The sequence below is a fragment of the Hordeum vulgare genome, chromosome 4H (genome assembly GCF_904849725.1).
Source record: "Hordeum vulgare subsp. vulgare chromosome 4H, MorexV3_pseudomolecules_assembly, whole genome shotgun sequence".
Taxonomy (NCBI): domain Eukaryota; kingdom Viridiplantae; phylum Streptophyta; class Magnoliopsida; order Poales; family Poaceae; genus Hordeum; species Hordeum vulgare.
The window spans coordinates 76537767-76553434 of record NC_058521.1 but is presented as its reverse complement, the minus strand read 5'-3'; positions in this window follow the sequence as shown (position 1 = coordinate 76553434).

The window sequence follows — 15668 nt, the reverse complement described above, 5'->3', positions numbered from 1 at the left end:
GTATCAAGCATAGCATCATCACGCATAGTATCATGGGCAGCAGAAGTAGCATCATCAAGCACAGGCGACATATCAAAATTTCTAGCAGGAGGTGATGTCGCAAACTTACTCATAACTGAAGGTGAATCAAGTGCAGAGCTAGATGGCAGTTCCTTACCTCTCCTCGTAGTGGAAGGCAATATGTTAGTTCTTGGATCTTTCGGATTCCTCATAGTGACCAGCAGACGAAAATCCCAAGTGACTCACAGAATATAGCTGTGCTTCCCCAGCAACGGCGCCAGAAAATAGTCTTGATAACCCACAAGTGTAGGGGATCGCAACAATTTTCGAGGGTAGAGTATTCAACTCAAATTTATTGATTCGATACAAGGGGAAGCAAAAGAATATTCTCAAGTATTAGCAGGTGAGTTTGTCAGAAAAAGATCTGTTGACGGCACACTATTCCTAACTGTTGTATCAATGGTGCCAATAAATAGCATGTGGACGGGGAACAATTCTTCCCCGGCAACGGTTTCGGAAAATTCTTGCAACAAGTAGCAGCAAAGTAACAGCAGTAGTGACAGTAGCAGCAAGTAATAGTGGTAGTGAGAGCAGTAGCAAGGAACAGCAGTAGTAACAGCAGCAGCAGAGTAACAGCAGTAGTAGCGACAAATTATTGTAGCAAGGACTAGTAGTAAAAGACTCGTAGGCATTGGATCGGTGATGGATAAGTATGACGGATATGATTCATCATGTAACAACTATAACACGGAGAGATAAGTAACTAGCTCTCGTTCGTCGATCTAATGTAGGCATGTATTTCGTATGTAGTCATATGTGCTTAGGGAAAAGAACTTGCATGACATCTATTATCCATCCCTCCCGTGGCAGCGGGGTCCTAATGAAAACTACGGGATATTAAGGTTCTCCTTTTAATAAAAACCGGACCAACGCATTAACACTTGGTGAATACATGAACTCCTCATACTATGGTCATCTCCGGGAGTGGTTCCGGCTATTGTCACTCCGGGGTTGCCGGGTCATAACACATAGTAGGTGACTACAACTTGCAAGATAGGATATAAAACACACATATATTGGCGACAACATAATAGGTTTAGATCTGAAATCATGGCACTCGGGCCCTAGTGACAAGCATTAAGCATGGCAAAGTAGTAGCAACATCAATCTCAGAACATAGTGGATACTAGGGATCAATCCCCGTCAAAACTAAATCGATTACATGATAGATCTCATCCAACCCATCACCATCCAGCAAGTCTACGATGAGATTACTCCCGAGCGACGAAGAGCATCATGGAATTAGCGATGGAGGAAGGTTGATGATGACGATGGCGACGATTGCCCCTCTCCGGAACCCAAAACGGACTCCAGATCTGCCCTCCATATGAAGAACAGGGGGTGGTGGCACCTCCGTATCGTGAAACGCGATGAATCCTTCTCTCTGATTTTTTTGCGGGCGAGACGGAAGATATAGAGCTGAGTTTGGAGGCGGTGGTGCCACGTGGGCCCCACAAGCCCTCACGGCGCGGCCAGGGGGGTGGTCGCGGCCTGTGGGCTTGTGGCCCACTAGCACACCTCCTCCGGTGGATCTTTGCGCGGGTATTTTTCATTTATTCTAGAAAAATTCTCCGTAAATTTTTAGGACACTCCGAGAAATTTTATTTCTACACAAAAACAACACCATGGCAATTCTGCTGAAAACATCGTTAGTCCCGGTTAGTTCCATTCAAATCATGCAAATTAGAGTCCAAAACAAGGGCAAAAGAGTTCAAAAAAGTAGATACGACGGAGACGTATCAGCAGCGCAGGAGGAGGCACAGGTGGTGGCCCAGGAGCACCAGGCTCCGGCCATCTCCGACGACGAAGACGCATAGTGCACTAGGCAGTACGTAGGATATATATCGTAGGCTTCCCTATATTGTTGCTTTCGTTATTATGCTCTCTGAGCTATGTTTGTTGATGCTTCAGCATGTATGCTTTCGTTATTATGCCCTCCGAGCTATGTTTGTTGATGCTTCAAAAAATATATTACATGCTTTTTGTTGATGCTTCAAAGCCCTAAACCCTCAAATACCTAAAACCTAGCTCGATCAGTGGCAGCGACTGTCGCTGCGTCCGTGACAACGCGCATGCAGACAGCCGCTTCGGTATGATGGCGGCGAACGTCGATCGGTATGCCCTAGAGTTTAATTGCCATGCTGAATTGATGCTGCGGTGGTAAAAGCCTGAGACGGTGTGAACTGTGAATCGATCGAGGAGGCAACAGACGCTGCGTCCCGTGGCAGCTCACAGGAAGGCTGCATCCGTGGAGGGGCGCATCCATGCATGCTGGTAGGCAGGCAGGCAGGCGGTTCATGTCGCGCATGCATAGCTTAGCTTTAATTGCCACGTTGAATAGATGTGAGTGGATCGGGGAGACAAGCGTGTGACATGACACGAACCAGCAACAGCGACCGTCCCTACGTCCGTGGCGGCTAGCATGCAGAAAGAGGTTGGTCAGCATACGTGGCGTCGGGCATCAGCGCATGGACACAGGACAGCTACGTGCATGCATAGCAGGCTCATGTCATTACGGCGCGCGCATGGCCCAAGGCAGGTGCATGCGTAGCAGGCTCATGTCGTTACGGCGCGTGCAGGGCCCAACAATCTAACCATGGCCCAACGGGCTAACCGCGGCACCATCCGCCGCGACCCCACTCATCAGGTCCAACGGGGAACACAGTCAGCATGGCCCCACTCGTTAGAGTTAACGGTCAAAGCACTGACCCGATGGCATCCACCGTTTGTGACCAGTTCAGAGGGTTTCGGCCAAGGGAGTGGGGAAAAGTGAGCAAAAGTTAAGAGCGTGAGGATGAATGAGTAGAGCTAACGAACCAGGGGCACAGAAATAAAAATCCCTAAAATTTTACTACCGCTCCAGCGGCGGTACTACCGTCATTCCCTGAACTCACGCGTCTTACCCTTCCAGCTCTACTTTATCTGGTATTTTTCTAGTGCGTGTTGATCTTTGCCTTGACTTCTTGTGTCTTTGTGTTGTGCTTGCTTTTGTGTGTCATAGGTGGTGGCTCTAGGCGCTCTAACCCACCTCGGGATGCCAGTTCCAACTTCCAAGCGACCTCGCTCTTCCGATGTCCCCGAGGGTTCTCAAGATCCAAAGCACAATTTTAAGAAGATTGCTCATAAGAACAAGAATAGTGTTGATTGGGATGCCATGCCGCTTGCAGAGTTTTAGCTTTGCCGAAAGGTCAACCCATATACCAGCAATAGGGTTCAGTTCCTCGGAGGTGGCATGTTTTGGACTAAGGATCAGTTTCTTATTTATGAAGACATCATCAAAATGAAGAAGAGTACATATGTTGATGTGCAGTGGATTGATACGAACCATCTGAAGAAAGACCCTCCATACTTTGGTGAATCTCTATCCATGGTGGAACAACTTTAGATTGAGGAGCTCATCACTTTTCATCATGATTTTGATCCTGAGGTAGTGGCCCATTTCTTTGCTACTGTCCAATTTCACCCTGATGACGACCGCACCTTGACCTGGATGACAAATGGGGAGTTATTGTCTGCTACGTGGAAGGAGTTCATGGACCTTCTGAATGTTCAGGATGAAGGGATTGAGAACCCAGTTGGCTTGCACCCACACGCTAAGCCTACTGCTCTAGCTAAGGAGAAGTTTTTGCCGTACTATATTGTGAAGGAATCCCCAGCTGGTGAGGTCTCCCACGTTATGAACCCTTTTCTGGATGACATGCATCGTATTTTTCGCAACACACTGTTTCCACAAGTTGGCAAGAAAGACCAGGTCCACTCATACCTGGTGGATATGCTTATCATGTGTCAAAGAGGGCGGACTCGCTCCTCTGGAACACTGGATGTCTCTCATGTCATGTGGAGCGAGCTTCACTCAGCAGTCTTGAACCGTAAGGTCCCATTCTACGGCCCTTATCTGTTTTACCTAATCAAGATGAAGTGGGCCAAGGCCTTTCCAGCTATTGACTTACATGCTCCTATGTGGATTCACCACTAGCCTATCAAGCTGCGACAAAAGAACAAATGGGCAAACACCACAATTACACCTGCTGCCACTAGGGATTCTGATGAGGTTGAGGCTGCTGCTCTTGGGGAACGTTGCAAGGGAAACAAATATTTTCCTACGCACACGAAGACCTATCATGGTGATGTCCATCTATGAGAGGAGATTTGGATCTACGTACCATTCTAGACCGCACAGCACGAAGCTATAGAAACGCGGTTGATGTAGTGGAACGTCTTCACGTCCCTCAATCCGCCCCACGAACCGTCCCACGAACTGTCCCGCGATCCGTCCCACGATCCTTTCCGATCTAGCGCCGAATGGACGGAACCTTCGTGTTCAGCACACGTACAACTCGACGATGATCTCGGCCTTCTTGATCCAGCAAGCAAGACGGAGAAGTAGATGAGTTCTCCGGCAGTGTGACGGCGCGCTGATACGTCTCCGTCGTATCTACTTTTCCAAACTCTTTTGCCCTTGTTTTGGACTCTAATTTGCATGATTTGAATGGAACTAACCCGGACTAACGCTGTTTTCAGCAGAATTGGCATGGTGTTGTTTTTGCACAGAAATAAAAGTTCTCGGAATGACCTGGAAATTTACGGGGATTTTTTGTGGATTATATCAAAAATACTGGCGCAAGAATCAACCGAGGAAGCGGAGCGTGGAGCCCACAAGCCTACCAGGCGCGGGCCCCCCTGGTTGCGCCTGGCAGGCTTGTGGGGCCCACGTTGCTCCACCGCCTCCAATCCCAGCTCTATTTAGTCCCTTTCGTCCGGAAAAAAATCAAGGAGAAGAGTTCATCGCGATTTACGATACAGAGGCGCCGCCACCACCTGTTCTTCCTCTCGAGGGCAGATCTGGAGTCCGTTCTGGGCTCCGGAGAGGGGAGATCGTCGCCATCGTCATCACCAACCTTCCTTCATCGCCAATTCCATGATGCTCTTCACCGTTCGTGAGTAATCTCATCGTAGGCTTGCTGGACGGTGATGGGCTGGATGAGATCTATCATGTAATCGAGTTAGTTTTGACGGGGATTGATCCCTAGTATCCACTATGTTCTGAGATTGATGTTGCTACTACTTTGCCATGCTTAATGCTTATCACTAGGGCCCGAGTGCCATGATTTCATATCTGAACCTATTATGTTGTCGCCAATATATGAGTGTTCTTGATCCTATCTTGCAAGTTGTAGTCACCTACTATGTGTTATGACCCGGCAACCCCGGAGTGATAATAGTCGGAACCACTCCCGGAGATGACCATAGTATGACGAGTTCATGTATTCACTAAGTGTTAATGCGTTGGTCCAGTTCTTTATTAAAAGGGGAAACTTAATATCCCGTAGTTTCCATTAGGACCCTACTTCCACGGGAGGGATGGACAATAGATGTCATGCATGTTCTTTTCCCTAAGCATGTATGACTACATACGGAATACATGCCTACATTACATTGACGAACTGGAGCTAGTTACTTATCTCTCCGTGTTATAACCGTTGCATGATGAATAACATCCGGCATAATTATCCATCACCGATCCAATGCCTACGAGTTTTTCCTACTGGTCCTTGCTATGTTTCTTTGCCGCTACTGCTGTCACTGCTGCTACTGTTACTGTGTCGCTATTGTTGTCGCTGCTGCTACTGTTACTGTGTCACTACTAATGTCACTTTGTTGCTACTGGTTACCGTTGCTATTGTTGCTATCACAATACCTTGCTACTGATACTTTGCGGCAGATACTAAATCTTTCAGGTGTGGTTGAATTGAAAACTCAAGTGCTAGTACTTGAGAATATTCTTTGGCTCCCCTTGTGTCAAATTAATAAATTTGGGTTGAATGCTCTACCCTCAAAAACTGTTGCGATCCCCTATACTTGTGGGTTATCAAGACTATTTTCTCGCGCCGTTGCCGCGGAAGCATAGCTATATTCTCTGAGTCACTTGGGATTTGCGTCTGCTGATCACTATGAGGAATCTGAAAGATCCAATAACTAAAGTCTTGCCCTCAACTACGAGGACAGGTAAGGAACTGCCATCTAGCTCTGCACTTGATTCACCTTCACTTATGAGTAAGTTTGCGACACCACCTCCTGCTAGAAATTCTGATATGTCACCTGTGCTTGATGATGCTACTTCTGCTGTCCATGATGCTTGTGATGATGCTATGCTTCATACTGCCTTGCCACTAGGTGCATTCCTTGATGCACAAATTGCTAGAGTTGCTGCTAGATGTGATGATACTTCTGAAACTGCTCGTACTATTGAAGTAGAACCTGCTATTTTGCCTGTTAGAACTAGCTCTCCTATATATGAACTGCCTGATATGCCTGAGGGTTATGTTATGGAGGGAGAGATAGCTGAGGACTTTCTTTCTTGTAAGGATAGCTATGATTTTGAGAAATTACTGCGCAAGTGGAAAGAAAAATCTTTGAACGCTAGGATGAAATACGACGTGAAGTTTGCTACTTCGCCTATCTTTGTGACAGATAAGGATTATGAATTCTCTGTCGACCCTGAGTTAATCACTCTGGTCGAATCTGATCCTTTTCACGGTTATGAGTCTGAAACGGTTGTAGCCCATCTTACCAAACTGCACGATATAGCCACCCTATTCACTAGTGAGGAAAAGATTCGCCACTACTTTATCCTTAAGTTGTTTCCTTTCTCGCTAAAGGATGATGCTAAGACTTGGTTCACTTCTCTTGTTCCTAGTTGTGTGCGTAGCCCCCAGGATATGATCTACTACTTCTCTGAGAAATATTTCCCTACCCATAAGAAGCAAGTTGCCTTGCAGGAAATATACAACTTTGCGCAAGTTGAACAAGAGAGTCTTCCACAAGCTTGGGGGAGGCTTGTCGAGCTACTGAATGCTTTGCCTGATCACCCTCTTGAGAAGAATGAAATACTTGATATCTTCTATAATGGACTTACCGATGCTTCTAGAGACCACCTAGATAGTTGTGCTGGTTGTGTTTTTAGGGAACGAACTGTAGAACAAGCTGAGATCCTATTGAATAACATCTTGTGCAATGAGAATGCTTGGACAATTCCCGAACCACCTCCTAAGCCAACTCCGAAGAAAAGAGGTATTCTATTCCTCAGTCCTGAAGATATGCAAGAAGCTAAGAAATCTATGAAAGAGAAAGGCATTAAATCTGAAGATGTCAAAAATCAGCCACCTATCAAAGAGATCCATGGTCTTGATAACCCGATACAGGTAGTAGAGGTGAATTCTCTTTGTAAATTCAATGAGATTGATATTCCTTTTGATAAACCTGCTAGCTTAAGCCTGGATGAATTTGATAACTTTGTTGCCAGACAACAAAGTTTCAATGATTAAGTTAGCAGACAATTGGAACAAAATGCTCGTATGCTTAGTCATTTAAGTGCTTGTGTGGACAGAAATGTCAATGATCTTAAGCTTCTGAGTAAACATGCCTCTATGGTTACTACTCACGTAGAACAAGTACTTAAGGCTCAAAATGACTTGCTCAATGAGTTGAATGAAAATTCTATTAGAGTTGTCACTAGAGGCGGTAGAATGACCCAGGAACCTTTGTATCCTGAGGGTAATCCGAAGAGAATTGAACAAGATTCTCAAGGAGTTAGCACTGATGCACCTAGTCATGCTAGGAATAAGAATAAATATGATAGCAATTTGACGCTAGCAACCCTGTTGCTGTTACACCTGAGAGTCCAAACGATGTTTGTGTTTCTGATGCCGAAACACAATCTGGTGATAAACATGAGCCTAATGCCAATATCAATAGTGATGTTCATGAAGATGCTCAACCTAGCAACGTAATGATGTGGAGATTGAACATGTTGATCTTGATAACCCACAGCCTAAGAATAGGAGATACGATAAGAACGATTTCGCTGCTAGGAAGCATGGTAAAGAAAGGGAACCATGGGTTCAGAAACCCATGCCCTTTCCTCCCAAACCATCCAAGAAATAGGATGATGAGGATTTTGAGCGATTTGTTGAAATGATTAGACCTGTCTTTCTGCAAATGCGTTTGACAGATATGCTCAAAATGTCTCCGTATGCTAAGTACATGAAGGATATTGTGACTAATAAGAGGAGGATACCTGAGGTTGAGATTTCCACCATGCTCGCTAATTATACCTTCAAGGGTGGAACTCCTAAGAAACTAGGTGATCCCGGAGTGCCCACTATACCTTACTCCATTAAAGGCAACTACATTAGAACTGCTTTATAAGACCTTGGAGTCGGTGTTAGTGTTATGCCTCTCTCTCTCTTTATCGTAGGCTTGAACTGGATAAGTTGACACCCACTGAAATCTCTCTACAAATGGCCGACAAATCAACTGCTTTCCCTATCGGCATTTGCGAGGATGTGCCTGTGGTGGTTGCGAACGTTACTATCTTAACAGACTTTGTTATTCTCGATATTCCCAAGGACGATGCCATGGCAGTCATCCTTGGAAGACCCTTTTTAAACACTGCAGGGGCTGTTATTGATTGCAACAAAGGCAATGTCACTTTCCATGTCAACGGTAATGAGCATACGGTGCACTTTCCGAAGAAACAATATCGAGTACATTGCATCAATGCTATCAAAAAACTTCATCGATTTTTATTGGGAGCTTTGAATGCCCTATACCTATTGTTAAGATGAAGTATGATTTGCTTGTTGGGGATATCCACATCCCCATTGAGGTAACCTAGTGACTATTCGAAAATTCTCCATTTCCTTTTGCGATTCGAAAAAGTTTGTCAAGGAGACTTGATCAACCTCATTGACAGATTTCTTTCGATGACCATGGGATGGATGAATTGAGGAGTCACAAACCTCTGTTACAAGCTTTCTCCTTCGGTTGCTTAGAGGAAAAATGATAGATTTAGTTTAGTTTTCCCTGTTTTCTGCTTTAAACGTTCCGTAGAAAAGTACCCCAAAAATAGAAGTTCTCCGAATGTCCTGAAAATCAAGTATGATTTTTTCTGGAATTTTTGAAAAATACTGAGACGGAGAGCTAGTCAGGGGCTGCACTAGTGGGCCACAAGCCCTTGAGGCGCGGTCACCCCCTGGTCGCGCCTCCCAGGCTTGTGGGGCCCACGTGTACCCCCTCCACTCATTCTAGCTCCCATCTACTTCTCCTACCTCCAGAAAAAATCGTTTCGCAGCTCAAACCCGTGTTCTTGCTCTTCTTGCTGCGATTTTCGATCTCCTTGTGCAAAGCACCATTCACCAAGCTGTTTTGGGGAAATTGCACCTTGGTATGTGACTCCTCCATTGGTCCAATTAGTTTTTGCTCTAGTGCCTTATACGTCGTGTATTTTTGTTGCCTTGGTGACCCTATTCTTGAGCTTTGCATACTAATTTTAGCTGGTCCCAAGTAGTTTTGATATGTGATATGGCCTCTAGGCACTTGTGGGAGTAGTTGCTACGAGTTTCGTTGAGCCTTGTTCACTTTTCCTTTGAGTCGCTGAAAAATTCAGAAAAGGAAGATGTTCAGGAGAAACTATCATGGTGGTTCCTCAAGCAAGAGGGGTCCCCATCTCGCGATTCGGGAGCCCGATCCTTACCAACAGAGGAACGCATAGGTACAACCATGTGAATGGCCATCAGATGAATTCATGATTGAGGCAGGTTTCAAAGACGAGTTTGATACACTTGTTCACAATGTTGGACTTGAAGAATTCATCGCCGATAAATGTGAACAGTATACTACTCTCACTGCCTCTTTTGTTCGTAGATTCAAATTTTCAGTTGGCCGTGACACATCCGTACTGTTTGATCTCTATGATAAATCCTATAGCATGGATTTAGAGGATTTCAATAGAATTTGCAAGATACCTCTTTGGGGTAGTCTCAATGATCCTCCTAAATCTTCGGTTAGAGATTTTTTCTCTGGTATAACTGTCGGAGAAACTAGAGATATTACGCAGGCTACCATGGGGAGCATTCATTTTCCTGCCTTGCATTACTTTGCTCTCTTCATAGGCAGATGCATTAACGGCAAGATTGAGCATTGTCACCTCTGCGCACCCGACCTTAGTATACTTAAGAGCGCAGTAACGGGTGATAGAAGTTTCAACATGGGAGCTATAATAGCAAGGAGGCTGAATAATAATGCTAATGAAGGGGATTTCTTTGGTGGGATCTATGCCACTCGCATAGAAAATTTTCTTGGAGTACCCATCCGCGAAGGAGATCCCCCACTCCATACAGCTTTCCTTGATCGCGCCGCTATGACACGCTATCAGTTCCTTGAGAGGGATAATGAATCCCTCCTATACCGGTTAATATTTAACCGACATCGTGTTTTCCATATTACCCTTCCTGCTCGTGCCTTCTTTGATTTTCAGGTAAAACGGAGATATTACATAACCAGAGGAGAGGCAGAGGAGTATGAGAGGGAGGCAAAGGTTGCTCGCCTCCGTGAGGCAGCTATTCAGGCAGTGGCTGCCGCGATCCCGTACAACCTCCATTATGATTTTGGGTATCGCCCGGACCATCCATGTGAGTAGACCAACTTAGGCCAAAAGCCTAAGCTTGGGGGAGTATGTGTTTCTCACCGACTTTATATTCTTGTTCACATTTTCACTTTGTTAGTCGGTGTTCACACTTTGCCACTGTATCATCCATGCTAGTTTATTTCTTTTTCTCGTTTTCTTATTGTGTGTTTGTCTAGTTTGAGAAAACCCAAAAAGATTTTCCGTTCTTCTTTTGCTTGTTGGGATTCTTCCCGTGTAAATAGTTTTCTTTTGCTTTGGGTCAAGGTAGAAGACCATGGTTACAATGTTTAGTGGCTCTCGCATGCATATCTGTTTAGCTGTCAAAGAGCCATATTACTTGGTCTTCTCCTCTGTGTTTGCTTGCAGATTCCAGCTTAGTCCAACGCACGAGCACTCTTATTATTGTTCACATCATTATGTCGTGCAAGTGAAAGGCAATAATGACGATATATGATGAAGTGACTGAGCCTGGAAAAGCTGGTATGAACTCGATCTATTTTGTTTTTGTAAATATGACTAGCTCATCGTTCCTGATTCAGCTTTGTTGTGAGAGAAACATGTTTGCAATGACAACTTAGAGATCATAGTTTCTGATGCCATGCTTAATTAGCTAGGGGATTATAATGGTTTATCTTGGATGCCAACATGAATCTTGAGATGACTATGATGTAGTATGATAGGATGGTATCCTCCTTTGAATGATTCAAGTGGCTTGACTTGGCACATGTTTACACATGTAGTTGAAACAAAATCAACATAGCCTCTATGATATTCATGTTCATGGTGATTTATGTCCTACTCATGCTTGCACTCAATGTTGGTTAATCTCAATGCATTTTGATGACTGTTGTTGCTCTCTAGAGGGTTGCTTCCCAGTCTTTTGCTAGCCTTCACTTGTACTAAGCGGGAATACTGCTTGTGCATCCACTTCCATAAACCCAAAGTTGTTCCATATGAGTCCATGATACCTACCTATATGTGGTATCTACTTGCCGTTCCAAGTAAATTTGCATGTGCCACTCTCTAAATCTTCAAGAAATAATATGTTTTGCATGCCCGAACCGCTCATGTGGTGACAGGGGGCTATCGGTATCTTCTATGCTAGGTGTGTTATCCTCGATATGTGTTTATTCACTATCATTCACGAGAAAGGGGCCGGTAATTGGAATGCCCAGTTCCATGCTCAAATCGAAAAGATAATTGCAAACAAAACTCCCCCTGGATTGATGTTGGTATGGACGGCACCCGAGTATTCGGCTAGTCATGGAGTGTGATTGATCGGTGGTGGGGGAGTCAAAACTTTACTTTTCTGTTTGGGAACCGCCTATAGCATGTGTAGTGTGGAAGATGGTGAAAACTCTTGGTCATTGCGTTGACAATGAAAGCATGCCACCCAAAATTATTATCTCTGTTTTCAAAGCTTGAGCTCTGGCACCTCTGCAAATCAATGCTTCCCCCTGCGAAGGGCCTATCTATTTATGTTCCTGTTGAGTCATCCTCTTCTTATAAAAGCACCAATTAGAGAGCACCTATGTCATTTTTATGCTTTGCTTTTGACTAATATTGAGTATGACTGTGACTGGATCTTCTTTGCCATGAATTACAATGTTTAGTCAGCCCTTGGTCTTTGAAGGTGCTCTGCATTTATGTTTTTGCGGTTTCAAAAAGAGCTAGCGAGATACCATCTATTCACACTGCTTCATGATTGTTTTGATTGAAGTGTTGACGTTTGAAACTTATTATTATTGCTCGCTAGTTGATTATGCAGTTGATATGTGTTTACCTAGATGTCATTTGCTTATGTGGTTAGCTTGTGATCTTGCTGAAATTTTGGTTATGAGTTAGACATAGTTGCGATAACAAGATCAAACAGAGTTCGTAAAAGTGTTTCTTTGGTCTCTTTCAATTTGTCAACTGAATTGCTCGACGAAAAGCAAGGTTTTAAGCTTGGGGGAGTTGATACATCTCCGTCGTATCTACTTTTCCAAACTCTTATGCCCTTGTTTTGGACTCTAATTTGCATGATTTGAATGGAACTAACCCGGACTAACGCTGTTTTCAGCAGAATTGGCATGGTGTTGTTTTTGCGCACAAATAAAAGTTCTCAGAATGACCTGGAAATTTACGGGGATTTTTTGTGGAATATATAAAAAATACTGGCGCAAGAATCAACCAAGGAAGCGGAGCGTGGATCCCACAAGCCCACCAGGCGCGGCCCCCCCTGGCAGGCTTGTGGGGCCCACGTTGCTCCACCGCCTCCAATCCCAGCTCTATTTAGTCCCTTTCGTCCGGAAAAAAATCAAGGAGAAGAGTTCATCGCGTTTTACGATACGAAGGCGCCGCCACCACCTGTTCTTCCTCTCGAGGGCAGATCTGGAGTCCGTTCTGGGCTCCGGAGAGGGGAGATCGTCACCATCGTCATCACCAACCTTCCTTCATCGCCAATTCCATGATGCTCTTCACCGTTCGTGAGTAATCTCATCGTAGGCTTGCTGGACGGTGACGGGTTGGATGAGATCTATCATGTAATCGAGTTAGTTTTCGCGAGGATTGATCCCTAGTATCCACTATGTTTTGAGATTGATGTTGCTACTACTTTGCCATGCTTAATGCTTGTCACTAGGGCCCGAGTGCCATGATTTTAGATCTGAACCTATTATGTTGTCGCCAATATATGTGTGTTTTATATCCTATCTTGCAGGTTGTAGTCACCTACTATGTGTTATGACCCGGCAACCCCGGAGTGACAATAGCCGGAACCACTCCTGGAGATGATCATAGTATGAGGAGTTCATGTATTCACTAAGTGTTAATGCGTTGGTCCGGTTCTTTATTAAAAGGAGAACCTTAATATCCCGTAGCTGCCACAGGAGGGATGGACAATAGATGTCATGCAAGTTCTTTTCCCTAAGCACGTATGACTACATACGGAATACATGCCTACATTACATTGACGAACTGGAGCTAGTTACTTATCTCTCCATGTTATAACTGTTGCATGATGAATAACATCCGACATAATTATCCATCACCGATGCAATGCCTACGAGTTTTTCCTACTGGTCCTTGCTACGTTACTTTGCCGCTACTGCTGTCACTGCTGCTACTGTTACTCTGTCGCTATTGATGTCGCTGCTGCTAATGTTACTCTGTCACTGCTGCTGTCACTTTGTTGCTACTCATTACCATTGCTACTCTTGCTATCACACTACCTTGCTACTGATACTTTGGTGCAGATGCTAAATCTTTCAGGTGTGGTTGAATTGACCACTCAAATGCTAATACTTGAGCATATTCTTTGGTTTCCCCTTGTGTCGAATCAATAAATTTGGGTCGAATACTCTACCCTCAAAAACTGGTGTGATCCCCTATACTTGTGGGTTATCACGCGCCGGTGGTGGTGATGATCTACTTCTGCAGGGCTCCGCCCGAGCTCCACAGAAATCCGATCTAGAGGTAAAATTATGTGGTCTAGGGTTTAGTTGCACGTGGCAAAAGTTGTCTCAAATAAGCCCTAAATCACCACTATAAATAGGAGGGAGGGGGAGGAGGCTTGCCTTGAGGGCCAAGCCCTCAAGGGTGCGCCGGCCAGGAGGAGAGGAGGAATCCTACTCCAATTAGGATTGGAAAGTGGAGTCCTTCTCTTCCTTCCCACCTCCCCTTTTTTCTCTTTGGTTTTTCTTCTCTTGGCGCCAAGACCTTCTTGGGCTGTCCCACCAGCCCACTAAGGTCTGGTGCGGCACCCTAAAGCCATTGGGCTCTCTCCGGGTGGGTTTCCCCCCTCTCAGTGAACTTCCGGAATCCATTCGTCACTCCCGGTACAATGCCGGTAATGCCTGAAAACTTTCCGGTAACCAAATGAAACCATCCTATATATCAATCTTCGTTTCCGCACCATTCCGGAAACCCTCGTGACGTCTGTGATCTCATCCAGGACTCCGAACAACATTCAGTAACCACACATATAACTCAACTATACTAACACATCATCGGACCTTAAGTGTGCAGACCCTGCGGGTTTGAGAACTATGTAGACATGACCCGAGGCACTCCTCGGTCAATATCCAATAGCGGGACCTGGATGCCCATATTGGATCCTACATATTCTCCGAAGATCTTATCGGTTGAACCTCAGTGTCAAGGATTCATATAATCCCGTATGTCATTCCCTTTGTCCTTCGGTATGTTACATGCATGAGATTTGATCGTCGGTATCCGCATACCTATTTCAATCTCGTTGCCGGCAAGTCTCTTTACTCGTTCTGTAATACAAGATCCCGTGACTTACACTGAGTCACATTGCTTGCAATGCTTGTGTGTGATGTTGTATTACCGAGTGGGCCCCGAGATACCTCTCCGTCACACGGAGTGACAAATCCCAGTCTTGATCCATACTAACTCAATGGACACCTTCGGAGATATATGTAGATCACCTTTATAGTCACCTAGTTACGTTGCAACGTTTGATGCACACAAGGTATTCCTCCGCTGCCAGTGAGTTATATGATCTCATGGTCATAGGAACAAATACTTGACACGCAGAAAATAATAGCAATAAAACGACACGATCAATATGCTACGTTCATAGTTTGGGTCTAGTCCATCACATGATTCTCCTAATGATGTGATCCAGTTATCAAGTGACAACACTTGCACATAGCCAGAAAACCTTGACTATCATTGATCAACTGGCTAGCCAACTAGAGGCTTGCTAGGGACATTGTTTTGTCTATGTATCCACACATGTATCTATGTTTTCATTCAATACAATTATAGCATGGATAATAAACGATTCTCTTTAAGCAGGAAATATAATAATAACTATTTATCATTGCCTCTAGGGCATATTTCCAACAGTCTCCCACTTGCACTAGAGTCAGTAATCCAGTCCTCACATCGCCATGTTATTTACATTGTAATAAATCAAACACCCATATAGTTTGGTGTTGATCATGTTTTGCCTGTGGAAGAGGTTTAGTCAGCGGGTCTCCTACATTCAGATCCGTGTGCACTTTGACGTAGCCGCAGATGAGGTTGAAGCGTTGTTTGATGTGTCTAGTATTCTTGTGAAACCTTGGTTCCTTTGCTAAGGCAATGGCACCAGTGTTGTCACATAACAGAGTTAATGGATTTAGTGCGC